The 17,267-nt window shown below is 38.8% G+C and overlaps 1 protein-coding gene across 4 annotated transcripts in view; it reads right to left on the reverse strand.

Annotated features, from left to right (window-relative positions):
- Positions 1-16,506, reverse strand: part of VRK1 (VRK serine/threonine kinase 1) — an 85,275-nt gene extending 68,769 nt beyond the window's left edge. For 2 of the 4 annotated variants that reach the window (XM_050799139.1, XM_050799138.1), the window contains exon 1: positions 16,364-16,476. The gene's annotated coding sequence lies outside the window, so the exon portion shown is untranslated. Of the gene's footprint in view, positions 1-16,017; positions 16,157-16,363 lie in introns of those variants that run through there. The other 2 variants (XM_050799136.1, XM_050799137.1) reach the window with 2 other exon arrangements.
- Between the last annotated feature and the right edge of the window lie 761 nt (positions 16,507-17,267).

A 17,267-nucleotide genomic window follows, 5' to 3' on the forward strand; every position in this document is an offset into this window, starting at 1 on the left:
GGGAAATTAAATAATTTGTCCATGGCCTTACAACCAGTAAGTTGCAAGGAAAGTGTAATTTTTGTAAAAATGCCTTTTTGCTAATTAAAAGAGAGCACATACTGCAGAATAACTCATGTGCAAAACAAGAAGTCTTAAGGGGGAAAAACATTTGCTTTAATGACTAATAACATAGCCATAAATACAAATGCCATGAAAATAGTATAAAAGATCAAACCGAAACATACTTACATCTTACTATAAATACATATCCCATGGCCTAACTCTGTCAAGTGAAAAGAAATATGACTTCCAAAAATCCAAAGGACAAAAGTAATGAAATAAATCACTGATGTAAATAAAACGTCTTCAGAAAAGTTTTGTTTTTTTTAATATACTAACACAAATTCAGTTGAAAAAAACTTGATGTATAAGCCACTGAAGAATATATGAAAAAAGCTAAGAAAATAATACATATATAATAATGGTGCACTTAATGAGACTATCTTCTAGATTCTAGTCCAAAACCCTGAAGATTCTAAAGTCTGTTTCTTCTGTAATCTCAGGGTTTGAATGATGGCATTTGTGTTATCATTTCTTACTAAATGACCCAAACAAAATCAACTACTCAAGAATCTAATTCTGCCTATATGCAAAAGAAAGTAAGGTAAAAATCCCAGTCAGCACCGAGCACTGTTAAGAGCACTGGACTGACTATACATCCTTGTACACAACTCACAGCAATTGTGATACTGTATAACCATTAGTTGTGTATATGTCAATCTCTTGTGACACAGTTTGTGAGGATCTCCAAATCAGGGACCCTGTCTTACCATGGTATCCCTTCATTCTGACATATCTGCCACATGATGTGAAACCAACTGATAGTTCTTAAGAATGGGCTGAATTAAAGTCATGGTCCAGGTCTACCTGTTGGGAACTTAAGACCTTGAGACCTAACTTCTCCAGGTTTTTTGTTTCCCTTACCTGTAAAATGAAAGGCTTGGATTAAAGTCAAAGCCAGGCATTTTACCCCCTGGTTTGTAGGGAAAAGAGCAGAGTTCAGTTTATTAATATAACCAGTATGAACCACAAATGATCTATTCCAATAACCAGTAGATGTACATTTTCCAGTCTAAGGTAATCCACATGTATGTATGCTGCTAATGGAACCTGTTGCCAAGAAAATGTAAAAGGGCTTGAAAACCCTCTTAACCATCCTGCTTAATACAGAAGGAAGAGTCTCTGAACAAAATGGAAGAAAAAGAAAAAACATTTTGAGTTAAAAGTAAATCACAGTGAACATTAAAAGGTTAATGAACTCAAAAAGACAACTAAGTCAATTTAAAAATGGGTAAAGGATTTGGTCAGACATTTCTCCAAAACAGATAAACAAATGGCCAACAAGCAAACAAAAAGATGTGCAACATCATTAGCTGTTAGGGAAATGAAAGTCAAGACCACAACGAGATACCACTTCCTACCCACTAGGACGATATAAACAAAAAGACAGTAACAAGTTTTGGTAGGATCTAGAGATCTGAATCCTTACATATTGTTACTAAGAACATAAAACAGTACAGCCACTTTGGGAAAGTTTGGTAGTCCCTAAAAAACTTAAAGAATTACCTAGGCAAACTTAAGAGAAATGAAAACACATATTCACACAACTTGTACATAAATGTCCATAGCAGCACTATTCATAACAGTCAAAGAGTAAAAGCAACCCCAAAGTCCTTCAACTGATGAATGGATAAATCAAATTTGGTACATCTACACAACGGAATATTATCCAGCAATAAAAAGAAATAAAGTATTAACACATGTACAACAGGGATGAACCCTGAACATATGTTAAGAAACCAGTCACAAAAGACTACATATTGTATGATTCCAATTATGTAAAATTTCCAGAATTGATCAATTTATAGACAAAACGATTCGTGGTTTCTTAGGGATCGAGTAGGGAATGGAGAATGACTGTTAATGAGTAGGGGGTTTCTTTTAGCACTGATGAAAGCATTCTAAAATTAGATTATGGTGATGGTTACAGTCCTGTGCATACACTAAAAACTACTGAATTATACCTTTTAATGAATGAATTGTATGGTACGTAAATTACATCTCACTAAAGCTGTTTGATTTTTAAAAAGGGGGTTAATGAGAGGAACAATGTGATAGCAAGGATAACAAAGAATAGCTACAATTGATTATAGCATTCTGTGGAAACCAAACTAGATCTTTTCAAAGAAGGGTTAAAAACACCTCAAAGCAGGCCACTAAGAACACAAAGAAACCAGCAAATGATAGATTTTCTGTTCTGTCATCCAGGGTAGTTCCTGACTCACTTTTCTTAGAGACACAAACATATTACATAAACCTGATATAGTAATTTGGAATGTATGCCACTTTCCAAGATGGAAGACAGAATTTGCCAAGACTACAACTCACTGATCTTGAATGACTTCTGCTGATTCATGAAACTCTATGCTGTGTATGTGATTCTTAAAAGTTCAAGTACGAAACTGAAGGGACAAGTAAGATGAATAGTATGTGCAGATGACTTTCAAAAATGGAATTTGATCCTTTCTGTAGGAGATAGCTAATTTTTTTTTAAATGGAATTGGTGCCCTGTACCATGACTTACCAAAGAAAGCATGATGAGCTCCTGGCAAGGGACAGAGTATACTATACTAGTAAGATCAGAGGCTGGGCACGGTGGCTCACGCCTGTAATCCCAGCACTTTGGGAGGCCAAGGTGTGTGGATCACATGAGGTCAGGAGTTCAAGACCAGCCTGGCCAACATGATGAGACCCCATCTCTACTAAAAATACAAAAAATTAGCTGGGCGTGGTGGCATGCGCCTGTAATCCCAGCTACTTGGGAGGCTGAGGTGGGAGAACTGCTTGAACCCAGGAGGCAGAGGTTGCAGTGAGCTGAGATAGCGCCACTGCACTCCAGCCTGGGCAACAGAGTGAGACTCCATCTCAAAAAAAATAAAAACTAAAATCAGAAGAACAGGTTATCTTGGACTTGCCTACGTGATCAACAAAACTATCTTTCATCAGCAGCTAAGCTCTAGACGGCATATTCAAACTGGGGACAACATAAAGCTGGGAGATGTTATTAATATTTTAGATAACAGAATCCAGATATAAAAAGATTCTAACAAGCCTCAATACAACTACAACAGTAGGCAGAGATCTAGCAAACCATAGTTAGAATGAAAATCAGAAAACATTCCATTCAAATCCTTCATTTCACAAATGAAGCTAAGTCAAGAGGGATTTAAGAATATGCCCAAGTGCAGAAGGCTCATTAAAGATAATCTAAGGTGGAGAATAGTGGAATCCTAACTCCCAGGCTCGTGCCCACCAGACCCAATGCCACCGGCTACTACTTGTATAGATTACCATATGAAAAAAGAAAAAGAAGCCTTGATCCCTGCCTCACAACACACAAACAAATTCCTGGGGACTTTGACCTAAATCTGAAAGGCAAAATACTAAAGCTTCCAGAAGATAACACAAGAAAATAGCTTCATCGCCCTGGAGTGGCAAAAACTTCTTAAACACAAAAAAACACTACCCATAAAGGAAAAGACGGATACACTGGAATTGATTAAAATTTAGAATTCCAGTTCATCAAAAACACATTACGAGAGTGAAATGACAAGCCATAAGACAGGAAGATATTTTTATAATTCACATATTCGACAAAGGATTCAAATCCGGATACCTTATAAACTCCACATTTCAATAAGAAAAAAGACAATCCAATCTGTTTAAAATGGACAAAAGACTTGAAGAGGAACTTTATAACAGAGGGTATCCAAATGGCCAACAAGCATATGAAGAAGTACTCAAATTATCAGTCATTAGAGAAATGCCCATGAAAACCACACTGAGATCTTCTATACAGCCACTAGTGATTAATTTTTTGTAATATTTAACTGACAATATCAAGGGAAGCAAGGCTGCAGAGTAACTGGAACTTTCATATGTTGGTAAAAGTATAAATAGGTACGACAAGGATGAAAAACAGTTTGGCAGTGTCTATTAAAATCAGACACGTGGCTGGGTGCAGTGGTTTAGGCCTGTAACCCCAGCACTTAGGGAGGCCAAAGTAGGTGGATCACTTGAGGTCAAGAGTTGGAGACCAGTCTGGCCAACATGGAGAAACCCCATCTCTACTAAAAGTACAAAAATGAGCCAGGCCTGGTGGCAGGCACCTGTAATTCCAGCTATTCGTGAGACTGAGGCAGGAGAATCACTTGAACCTGGGAGGCAGAGGCTGCAGTGAGCCAAGATCACACCACTGCACTCCAGCCTGGGTGACAAAGTGAGACTTCATTTCAGAAAAAGAAAAAGAAATAAAGCTAGATGCATATACATTTTGACCAGGAATTCTACTCCTACATATATACCCAACCAAAATGAATATACAAGTATGCCAAAGGATACATACATATACATATATATATGATTATAGCAACGTTCATAATTGCCTCAAAACAGAAACTATTCAAATACCTAAAATAGAATGAATAAATGAATTTTGCTATGTAATGTGTGGTAGTTTTAAAAAATGACCACAAATTCTTTGACACACCTCTCATAAAGATATGAGGTCTATGTCCCCTCCCCTTCAATCCAGGCAGGCTGTGTCTTTGTCAACCAATAGAATATGGTGGAGGTGAGATTATATGACTTCTGAAGATAAGCTACTCTCAGGAAGCTTCCTCTGGACACACAGCCAACATGCTGTGAAAATCCAAAACCTCCTGACCCCACATGTAGGTTTGGTCAATAGTATCAGATGATCCTAGCCTTCTAGACTTTCTAGTCAAGGTACATACACGTGAGTGGAGAAGCCTCTAAATGATTCTAGACCCCAACCATTGTAGGGCAGTGATAAGCCATAACCACCAAATTCCCAATCCACAGAATCCATGAGCATAATAAAATGGTTGTTATTTTATACCACTAAGTTTGGAGTGGTGTGTTATGCAATAACCAATAATCAAAACTAGTGTATTATGTAGGGATGGATAACCACAACTATAGAGCTATTTTTAAATATAACAAACTACATGCAACAACATGAATGAATACATGAGTAAAAGAAGTCAGGCAAAAAAAAAAAAAAGTCCAGAGGGCATTATTCCATTTACATATGATTTCAAAACCAGGTAAAACTATAGTTATGTAAGTCAGAATCGTGGTTACCTTGGGTGGGAGTAACTACTGTCTGCAAGATATCCCCACATAATCTGGGCTTCTGGGGTGCTAGAAAATGAATACCTTGATCTGGGTAGTGGTGATTACAGGGTGTTCACTTTGTAAAACTTTAAAAATCACTGAGCTTCATGCTTGTGCACCTTTTTGTTATACTTCAAAAAAATTTTTTTAATCAGTGGAACTTGGTAACCCAAAGAGGCAAGGGTATGAGGGAGAAATAAAGGATGACTTCCAAGTCTCGAGGAATGACTGACCAGGCAGTTACACAAACTGAACAATTAAACAAAAACAGGGCAGAAAGCAGGGACCATGTCCCATTTATTTTTTATTCAAGTATCTACCACAGTACCTAACACAGAGTCACTCCAGCATTACAAGACACTCCTACTATTTTCATCCTAACTTTTTGAACACCACTTCTTGGTCTCCTTTCTTACTTCCTTTCTGCCCGGCTGCCTCTTAATATTGATATTACCCAGGTTTCCATACTCAATCTCTTTTCAATCACACACACACACACACACACACACAGAGAGAGAGAGAGAGAGAGAGAGAGAGATGGATGGAGGGAGAGAGAGCGGGAGGGAGCGAGAGAGGGGGAGGGTGGGGGGGGGGGAGAGAGAGAGAGAGAGAGAGAGAGAGAGAGAGAGAGAGAGAGAGAAATGACTTCTTTCTCTTGTATTTCCAGTCTCAGTGCATAGCATCATCACATACATGTTCTTTTAGGCTAGAAGCTTCCAATTAAACCAAGAATTAGGATTGCAAAATATCTTTAAAAGTTGCAGTTAGCTAAATTCAATAAAATTTAATGAGACAAACATAAGCTCCCATGGTTGGACCCCAAAACTAATGCATACAAACAGGATGAAAAGACATAGCTCAGACAGATGCAGGGATTTTATTCAACTTTATGTTCAATGTATGATGTGGTCACAAAATGATATAGCCAATATTAATAAAAATATAGTATGTAGAAGGAAGGTGATATCTTCCCTTAACCCACAGAAGAAAAGTGTTATATCTAGAACAAGAGATACAACTCTATTTCTCATGTATCAAGCCATGTCTGGAGCACAGAATTCAATTCAAAGCACTACAGTTTAAAATGAAATTTCTTTAAAAAGAGGAAAGCCACCAATGTGGTAAACTGACATGAAACCATGCCATGTAAGGAATAGCTAATGAACTGGAGATGTTTCAAATCAAAAAGACTGAGAATACTTGATGACTATTTTCACATATTTGAAAGGATGTGACGTGGAAGAGGGATTCAGCCTGTTCTACATTTCTCCAAAAGGCAGAAGTGAGTAGAAGAAACAAGTAGACTTCCACTCAGTGTAAGAAAGAACCTTCTAACGGTCAGTACTTTAATAAAAATAGGATAGGCTGTCTCTAGAGCAGTGGTTCTCAACCAGAGATGATTCTGTCTCTGTAGCCAGAGATGCTACTAAACATCCCACAGTGCAGAGAACAAACAATGACCCATGTAAAATGTCAATAGTCCCATAGATGAGAAATTCTGCCCTAGAGCTACGTAGTGAGTTCTCTGTCATTGGAAGCATTTCATCATAGACCAGACCATGTGATGATGTCACAAGAATGGTGGGCCAGAAATGGTGGCTTGTCATTCCAGCTACTCAGGAGGAGGATCATTTGCACCCAGGAAATCAAGGTGGCAGTGAGCTATGATCACACCACTGCACTCCAGCCTGGTTGACAGAGCGAGGAAGGAAGGAGGGAGGGAGGGAGGGAGGGAGGGAGCGAAGGAAGGAAGGAGGGAGGGAGGGAGGGAAGGAAGGGAAGGAGGGAAGGAAGGAGGGAAGGAGGGAAGGAAGGAAGGAGAATGATGGGAAGTGAGAGTGAATTGAAAAAAGTTTTGTTTCAGATACCTCTCCAGAGAAAAACATCTTCAGGTATATCAAAGTGAAAATGATGATGATGACAAACATTTATTGAACACTTACTGTGGGCCAGACATTACACCAAATGACTCATGTATACATTTTGCAGTTAATTCTCTCAACAACTCTAAGTATTACTTTACCTTGATTTGATGCTAAATTGAATTGCTCTAATGTCACACAGCAGTCAATATTTGAACTAGATCTACCTGATCCAATTTTATATGTCACTGTCCAAAGCATAAACATCAAATGACTTTCAAAGCTTTCAAACTCTGGAAAAGAAATGAGCAAGCACATACTCCACAAGTATCAGTATAATGTCTGAACAGGTTTGTACTCACTGTAAACCTAGCTGGCTAGGAGAAAGAGGAAAGGATTATTTGAAGTAGTCCTGTGATGAAGAAGAGAACAATTATCCTGATTGTCCCCAATTGCCTACTTCTGTAAGAGCCAAGAAGCTCTTATATACCCATGGAAGCTGGGATTAATGATGACATCCCTTTATCCACAGGCGTGAAAGCTCAGGATGGACAGACGTTTGAACATCCCCGACTGGGAATCCTGCCCTTAACAAATACACTAGATGCAGATACATGGTTTCTTGGCTGCCTATACTCACGCCCATCTGTCAGGATGGCAGTATGCCTGCTCACATGTTGGTCAAACTGTCACTAGGGCATAGGTGCCAAGCAATGATAGTTTTAAATGGGCAGCTTGCACAGCACTATAAGAGCTTGCTCTTCTGCAGAAAAAAAAAAAATCTCGGTGATAATACTGAAGGGCTGCAATCACAAGTGAAATATTCTTGGTCAATCTCAACATTTCAGTGGAAAAAAAGATCTAGACAAGTAGAAAAGAATCAGACTAAGGAAGTTAAATCAAACACAAAAGGTACTTTAAAAACATTTGAGTTGTTGCATGAAAGCTTTTAATATTGCCCTTCTTTCATTAACATGTGTCAATGGTAACCTCTTATACTGTAAAATCCTTGGCCCAACAAGTCAGCAATGATTTTTTTCTTAATGGGATGATACATTTTTCCATGTTCTAAATAGGAACAGAAAGGCATTGATTTCTAGAAGTTCGACACTATACAGGTTCTATTTGTTGACTGATTATTTTTTAAATGACTTAAGTCCAATCTACAGCCATGATAATCTTTTAAATGCACAAAAGAAAGCAGAAACCAAATGAGATCCCCACAGATAAATGGTGGGGGAGGGGAAGGGTATAATTTGCCTGGAGAAACCAAGAACTGAAGTAGGCACTAACAAAATGGAAAGTGAGTACTTTCGCTCATGAATTTAACAGGACTCAGGGGCCAAAACACAGATATCTTTCACATCCCCCTGACTATAAGTAAAATGTTCCTATACTACATCTAGGTTTCTAGTGTATCCTTTGATATCTCACATGAAATACATAATGTCCTTACTGTCTGGAAATTGTTCCCTAAGACCAAAACCTTAAAGCTGCAATTTGAGCCACTTGTTCTTATACAGTCCTCAGGATTTTGAAGAACAGCTGGTCATCATCATTTTCTGTATAGTTCTTCACATACAAGTATCAGGACATACTGATCTAATAACCCCTGAGTCTCCTCTTTGCCATGATAAATAAATATGATCCCAATAACTTTTCCTCATTGGACCGATTTATGAACTCTTTATGTTTTTATCATTTCAGTTGCTCAACTCTTGGACTCTTTTCAGGCCTGGTAAGAAATGTCACCCACATCAACAATAAGCCAATGGAAACTACTCTTTTTCCCACATGTATAACTTAATAACAGTAACATAAATATGAAACAGTTTGGAAGTCCTGCAGACTTCTCCATATCCATCACTGAGGACAGTAGCAAACTTTGAAATCTACCACTGCCTTCTAGAAAATACTAGGAATTTATAACATTCTGAAATAACACCACTTTTTTAGCTTTCTGGCAGATATTTGTATTACAAAGTAGTAAGTCAAGGGTCATGATTATATCCCGTTCTTCCTACCAACGTATCACTGCCAAAAATCGTCCTAAAACAACTTCTCTTTAATACAATTTCTATCATACCATTTTCCTGCTTAAGAATATACAGCACCTTCCTAATGGCCAATGAAACTGACTACAAATGCTTCAATCTAGCCAGAAGTTTATATACTCTTTCTTTTTCATGAACCAATGATTCTTCCTTTACTTCTCTACTTCCCTTCACTTGCATAACTCCCCAAAACGGCCAGTTCTTACTTATTTTCTCTAGAACAGATCTTTGCCCATGTTATTCTCTAAAATGTTTTCCCACTTTTTCCAGACTCCAGCCATGTTATGCCTTCAATAAACCTGTATTTATTCATACTTAATTGCTCATTCATTTCTTCCTGTCTTTGTTTTCATATCTAATTTACAGTATATGGCCAAGTGATTTTTGATTTTTAAAACTTATTCAATGGAGAAAGGGTAGGCTTTTCAACAAATGGTTTTGGAACAACTGGACATCCATAGACAAAAGGAAAAGAAAAATGTACCAAGATCTAAATCTCACATCCTGTGCAAAAATGAAACCAAAAAGGATCTAAATGTAAGACATATACGGGTAAAACACTTAGAAGAAAAAATGAGAACATCCTCCTGACCTAGAGTTAGGCAGAGAGTTCTAAGAAAGGCACTAAAAACACGATCCATATATTGAGAAGTTGGACTTTATCAAAATTTAAAACTTTTTAGATGCTAAAGACACTAGAAGAAAATGAAAAGACAAGCCAGAGACCGAGAGAATATATTTACAAATCATATACTTGGCAAAGGATTTGTATACACAACATATAAAGAGTGCTCTAAAATCAATAACAAACCAATCACAAAACAGGTAAAAGATTTGAACAGACAAAATCACCAAAAAAAAAAAAAAAAATGAATGGCAAATAAGCACATGAAATCATCAGCCATTAGGATGAAAATTAAAGCCATGAGGAGATACCAGTACACACAAAAAATATCACTAATACCAAATGGTAGTTAGGATGTGGAGAAACTCTCTCTCAAATACAGCAGCCCCCGCTTCATCTGTGAGGGATACATTCCAAAGCCCTCAGTGGATACCTTAAACGATGGAGAGTATGGAGAGTATCAAATCCTACATAAATATGCTTTTTCCTATATATACATTAGATATACATACGATAAAGTTTAATTTATAAACTAGAGGCAGTTAAGAGATTGACAACAATACTTAAAGTAATTATAACAATAGGCCAGCAGCCGGGCACGGCGGCTCACTCCTGCAATCCTAGCACTTTGGGAGGCCGAGGCAGGCGGATCACCCAAGGTCAGGAGTTCGAGACTAGACTGGCCAACATGATGAAACCCTGTCTCTCCTAAAAATACAAAAATTAGCCAGGCATGGCAGCAGGCGCCTGTGATCCCAGTTACTAGGAAGGCTGAGGCAAGAGAATCGCTTGAGCCTGGGAGGCGGAGGTTGCAGTGAGCTGAGATTACACCATTGCACTCCAGCCTGGGGGACAAGATCAAGACTTGTCTCAAAAAAAAAAAAAATGCCAGCATCACTAGTCTTGCACTTCAGGTCATTACTAAGTAAAATAAGAGATTCTTGAACACAAGCACCAAGATACCAGACAGTCAATCTGATAACCAAGAGCGACTGACTAGCTGGTGGGTGGTGTATACAGTGTGGATACGGTGGACAAAGGGATGATTCACATCCCACCTGGGACAGAATAAGAGGGCTCAACATTTCATCATTATATGACCCAACAGTTGCACTTCTCGGCATTTATTCTAGAACAATTAAAACTTACAGTCACACACAAACCTGTACATTAATGTTCATAGCAGCTTTATCTGTAATCACCAAAAACCAGAAACAACCCACATGGCCTTCCATGGGTAAATGGTTAAACGTGATACAGTCAAAAAAATGGACAAGCACTGTACAATTATCAAAAGCAGGAAAGTGACACTAACACAATATTCATCATTGAACTACTTATTGAAATGTCAACTTTTACATTCTTTTGTGTGACTAATTCTAGGACATTGTGTCATGTGTACAGATTCATGTAACCATCACCACAAACAAGACACTGAACTGTTGGATCATCTCAAAGAAAGTCAGCCCTAACCCCAGCAAAACTGGTCTGTTCTCCATTTCTGTAATTCTGTCATTTTGAGCATGCTATATAAATGGAATCATACAACCTCTGAGACTGGCTTTTTTCACTCAATACAATGCCCTTAAACTCCATCCAAGTTGTCGCATGTACCAACAGTTTGTTTCTTTTTTTGATGGTGGTGTTCTACTGCAAGACTATCACATTTTACTTAACCATTCACCCACTGAAGGACATGTGAGTTGTTTCTGCTTTTTGGCTACTATAAACAAGGCTGCTACGAGCATTCATGTACAGGTTTTTTTGTGAATGTAAGTTTTCATTTCTCTAGGATAAAGGCTCAGGAGTGCAACTGCTGGATTGTGTGTCAAGTGTATGTTTAACTTTTCGAGAAATTGCCAAACTAATTTCCAGCAATCATTTTAGATTCCTACCAGCAACATATGAAAGATAAATTTTACAATCAGCATTTCTAAAGTATTTTCTGCAAGTCTGAAAAAACAAGATTAAACTTCTTAAATGTTACAATCTGAACTTATTTTTAAAAAATGAATCTTAGAACTTTTTTCCTGATTCCCAAATAACAGATTTGTTTTATTACCTCTAAGAAAAAAATGTATACAGCTGACCCTTGAACAACATGAGTGTGAACTGTGCAGGTCCACTTATACAGATTTTCTTCTGCCTCTGCCATTCCAAGACAGTAAGACCAACTTCTCCTCTTGTTCTTCCTCCTGAACTTACTCAACACCAAGACAATGACGATGAAGACCTTTAAGATGGCCCACTTCCGCTTCATCAACCAGAAATATATTTTCTCTTTCTTAGGGTTTTCTTAATAACATTTTCTTTTCTCTAGCTTATTGTATTGTAAGAATATAGCATATAGTATCTATAACATACAAATATGTGTTAATCAATTGTTTATGCTATTGATAGGGCTTCTGGTCAACAGGCTGAGTGGTTATGCTTTTGAGGAGTCAAAGCTTATACCTGGATTTTCAACTGCGTGGGGGTCAGCACTTCCAAGCCCTGAGTTGTTCAAGGGTACACTGTAATTACATATAATCTCTATGTTGATAGCTGTTGCCAAATTATATAGTAAACTGCAATAAAGTGTGAAAAAAGCAACTCTAAAGACTACAGTAGAAACAGTAAACATTTCTTTCCCTATGTTTTCCAGACACAATCTATAAAGACTTAAGGTCTAACAGTTCTAACACTTAATATTGTGAAATGCAATCAGAATGCATTAATACTTAGTGTCATCAAATGATGACTTTTCTTTAGCTGTTACTTGATAAACAGTTTAAGAAAAGCAATTAACCTGAAATAAAGCTATGGTTATCTCAGCTATGTCTAAAGTCATGGTTTGTTTAATTTTAGATACAAATGACAATTAGATAATGCAATCTCTTTTGCATTCTTAAAGCAAGTATCGAAGTCTAGAGCAGACATATCTGCCGACATACAAACAGTCAGACAGACGGTCCTCAAAAAGAAAAGAAAATACACAGAAAGAAATTATAAGGTCCTCGAAACAGTAGAATGGGGCTGCTGGTGTTCCTAATGACTTTCAGTTCTCATGTTTAGTCCCCTAGATGACCAACTATATTGTTCCTGATACTGAGCTCCACAAGACATGTGTCCTTCCATTATCAGTATAGTATTTGCTTTAAAAGTGTATGACAGAACATTCCCAAATCTCAAATTACCTTGCAATTTAATTATTACTTCGTCTAGTATATCTTCCCATTTAATGAATAAGACTTACCAATAAACATTTTAGTATACAAGTTTAATATTCATCTTCAATATTTGCCAGTGTGAACAGTATCTACCTTAATTTTCAAATCCTAGAGCACTGGTTCCCATCCTATGGGCAAGAGACCCATAGAGAGATAGGAGTAACCGCAAAGAATCATCAAAATCCTGTACTTACCTAAAGACTAAATAAACATGATTCACAAACATATATTTTTCCAAGCTGACAAAGATGCTGTGGCTAATAAAATTCTTAATAAATTTCCCGAAGAATGTTGGTAAAAGTAGAGCAGTTTCTTCTCATTAGTATTTATTGATGAATACTAAAAATCTAACTCCTAATATGGGAGAAGGGCCCCTGCTTATACCTCTCTAGATTTTCTAGAGAGCTTTTCTTTTTCAAAGTGTTGCCCATATGTCACTCAGAACAAGAGTAGTAGGATGTGCTTGAATTTGAGTGCAAAGATTTAAGACAACATTGGGAGAGATGGAGCAGGAGTAATTGGGAAAGTGCATGAAATTACTTCAAAATAGCAACTTCGGAATGCTGGATGCTTAAATATCATTCAAGCACCAAAGGGAAAAAAATTCAAAGGACACAGCCCTCTGCATCTTTATAATGGCAATGAGAAATAGATTCACAGGAATTTTGATCAAAGGAGCCAAACTTATCCCACAGAAAAATTACATCTTGGTTACAACACCTACCTAAATGTTTTATTAGGGTTCTATCACCCTTTTAAATTAATCTTGCACCTTTATTAAACATTTTCTACATTTTAACATTAATAGTACAGTTTTTCAAATGTGCTCTACACATTTATTGGATTATTCTGTGCTGGATGCTAGATAAAGTTTAAAAAAAAAAACAAAACAGACACACATTAATTTAAAACAAAGAAAACTTGCTTTGGCAAAACACTACAATAGCAAGAACAGACTTTGCACCTAGCACAATTCCTTGCAAATAGGGGGCACGTGATCTCTGGTGAATAAATGAGTCCATTTCTTCTGCGAAAAATAACCCTGGCAAGCATGTAAAATATCCTACCAGTCTGAAAAATATTCTCCAGTCCTATTCAGTTACCAATCCATTCTCAGAACCCATCAAGAGCAATTTTCATGAAAGCCTCACTCACACGCACAAAGAGGGAGCATTTAATTCCCATTAGGCTCGCTGCCTGATCTATGGAGATATAAGCATTTGCACATTTGCATAAATTCAGGAGACATCCTTCATTTGATATAAGGTAAATCTTAAAGCTTCGCTTCATTTCCAAATAAGTTTTATTTTTCAAATCAAAAATATTTTTAAAGTTTTATTTTTCAAATCATAATCCTAATCATAGTACATTATATCTTATTAGGGATGCTTTTAAGAAAAAAAAATATAGCTGTCAAAATTAAAATCTTGTTTTTTCATTTCTAGACATCTGGGACATTTCACTTATATATTTATTATTATTTCACATTAGTTCTCAAAGTTAAAAAAAAAGCTGGCCTATTTCCTTTAAGAAATTTAATTTTAGGGTCTGTCAACATTTTGAATGCATTACTGTTATTTTTAAAATATATACTTGCATACTGGAATAAAACTTAGCATAAGCTTTCCATATAACCATTTCCTGGGCACTTACTAACTTACTATATGCCAGGCTCTATGCTTAACACATTACTCCATTATCTCATTTGTTTAACAAATATCCTCTCATAATTTTTGCAGCACTGAGCATAACAAGAAGCCATTGCACTATAAAGCTGGTATTTGTACTAGATACCAGAACTAAATTGACAGTAACGCCTAACACAAGTTTATTGTTATTAAATTCAAGTTGTGTTACTGTATTAACACAGAATCTGATCAGCAATGTTGAGATATAGAGAATACCATCTGTGGTAGCATCAACAGAGAAAGCTATTAAGTGACTAAGTTATATTCCTTTCTATAGGTAACAGATGAACATAATAATATCCACCCAGAAATGTAATTCCAATCACTACATGCCATTTTGAAGAACATAAACGTAACCTACATAAAGACTATATAAAGAACCCTTGCTTCCTTCTGAAAATGCTTCAAAATTCTAGATTAAATTCTCCCCCAAAGTATCATGCTCAGCATGTCATAAAGAAAGGTGCCTTTATTGCGAACTCTTGAAAATAAATGCTGCCCTACATTTTTTTTACTCTTTTGAATTTCAGATTCAACAGATGGGCAATTCCAATTTAAAAAAAAAAAAGAAAAGAAAAGAAAAGAAAAACACACACACAGTAATTAATGAGGTTCTTCAACAGTTCCCTAAAACATCCTCCCAATAGCAAAACTGGTGTTTCCAAGTTGTTCCAAGAAAGGGACACAGAAGAGGGAAGGCAAGAGCCTATACAAAGGAAAACAAAAATGGGTGACTTGAAAGAAAGGACATCAGAAAAATGGGTGGCCTCAACAGGAACCTGTAGTGTCTGACTCCGCTGCTATCTGTCGAATTTAATTCAATCACCTAAGAGTTTTGAGACGAGAACCAAAATACTATTTCGGTGGCAGGAAAAACTATGCGTTGCCCTTGAAAGGAGCTGCAACAGTAAAGGATGCCACCCTGCCAGGTAGGGACAGAACAGAGGAGGAACTGTCAAACGGGATACGAAACTCCTTTGCAAAACCCACAAGCGGCTCTAACTGCCTTGCACCAGACAGACCCTCAAGTACAAGACCACGGGGCCTCCCCGCGACATGACAGGGAAATAACGGGCGGCCTCGCGGTCCCCAGGCCTGGCTGCTATCCTCAGGGGTCAGCCTCTCTCTTCCCTCTCAGGTTTCAAGTCAAAGGTCACATCCTCTGAGATGACCTCCCGGATCACCTAACCTAAAGAGCCTCGCGCCCATTCCTCTAGCCCGCAACTGCCTGTCCCGTTTCTAAGAAAGCATGTCCGTATCCGCAAAGCATCGCAGCTGCGTGTGTTGTTTCCCTAGTAGACAGCGAGCTCCGCGGGGCAGGGGCCCCGCCTGACAGACCCAGCTTCCCGGCGAGGCCCGAGGCGGCGTTTGCGAGCTCGGCCGCGACACCACGCGCGTCCAGAACGTGGAGCTCAGATGGGGGCCGGCCTGGCCAGTCCAGGAATCCCCGGGATCGCCAGCGGGGCCTGAGCGAGACAAGCAAAGAGTGAACGCCCGCGCAGGCGGAAGCCACGCGGCGGAGCGCGGTCCCGCGGGGCAGCCAGGGCTGACGGCGCCTTCCGCACCCCGGCGGACCCACAGACCGCCCGGAAGGCCCAGTGCCGGCCCAGCCCCCGGCCGCCCTCCTCCGCGCCCCCAGCTAGGCGCGCGAGTCCTCGAGCAGTGTCGCCTGCGGCCTCCCTACCCTAAGTCGCAGAGCCGTCACCTTCTGCCCAGTACGAACTTCCCGCCGCTTTCGCCGACTCGCAACTCGGCAGCGGCGCCGGCCCCTTGGCACCCTGCAGTATGGAGCCTTCCCATTGGCTCGGAGGCGACGGGAGGGGCGGGACGAGCGGGAACGCGGCGGGGCGGGACGGAGGCTACGCTAGCCCCGCGCCTCCCCGGGAATGCCGGGAGCTGTGGTCCAGCGCTCCCAAGGCATCCTGGGAGTTGGAGTCTCTTAGCGGCAAAGGGAGATCCCCGTCCTTCTGCTCCCTAGCATTCTAGGAAATATGGTTTACAGCCCTGTTCTTAGTAGCTTGATTTATTGTGTTGGCAGAGAGTTGGATGTAAAATAAGTTTCCTGTTTCTGTTAGGATTAAATGAAATAATCTATAGACAGTACTTTAAACTTAGTTGGTGCTCAATAAATAGCAGATAGTATTAGTATTATTCTGCCCAATCATTGACATGTGTCTAAATCCTACTGTTTTTCGAAGCCTATTTCAAAGCCTATCTCAATGTCTACCTAATCCTCTGCAGTGTTTCACCTGTAATCAACGTATGCCACAGTTTGCATTGTGTTTATTATAATCAGCTAAGTCTCCATCATCCATGAGACTGAAAGCTTATTGGGCACTGGGTCACTGTTCTAGGTCAAAATCACTGAAGTCACAGGCAGAGGGAGATTAACAATGAAGCCAATGAAGCGTAAGCTTCAGGACCTCACTTGCGCAGGTCCTTCAATGAGTTTACATAGCTTTTTGGTTTTTTATTTGTCAATTTTACTTTACTTTTTTTTTTTTTTTTTTAAGATAGAATCTCACTTTGTCACCCAGGCTGCAGTGCTTTGGCGCAATCTCCGTTCACTGCAGCCTCGACCCCCTGGG

This window comes from Macaca thibetana, chromosome 7 (assembly GCF_024542745.1).
Source record: "Macaca thibetana thibetana isolate TM-01 chromosome 7, ASM2454274v1, whole genome shotgun sequence".
Taxonomy (NCBI): Eukaryota; Metazoa; Chordata; class Mammalia; order Primates; family Cercopithecidae; genus Macaca; species Macaca thibetana.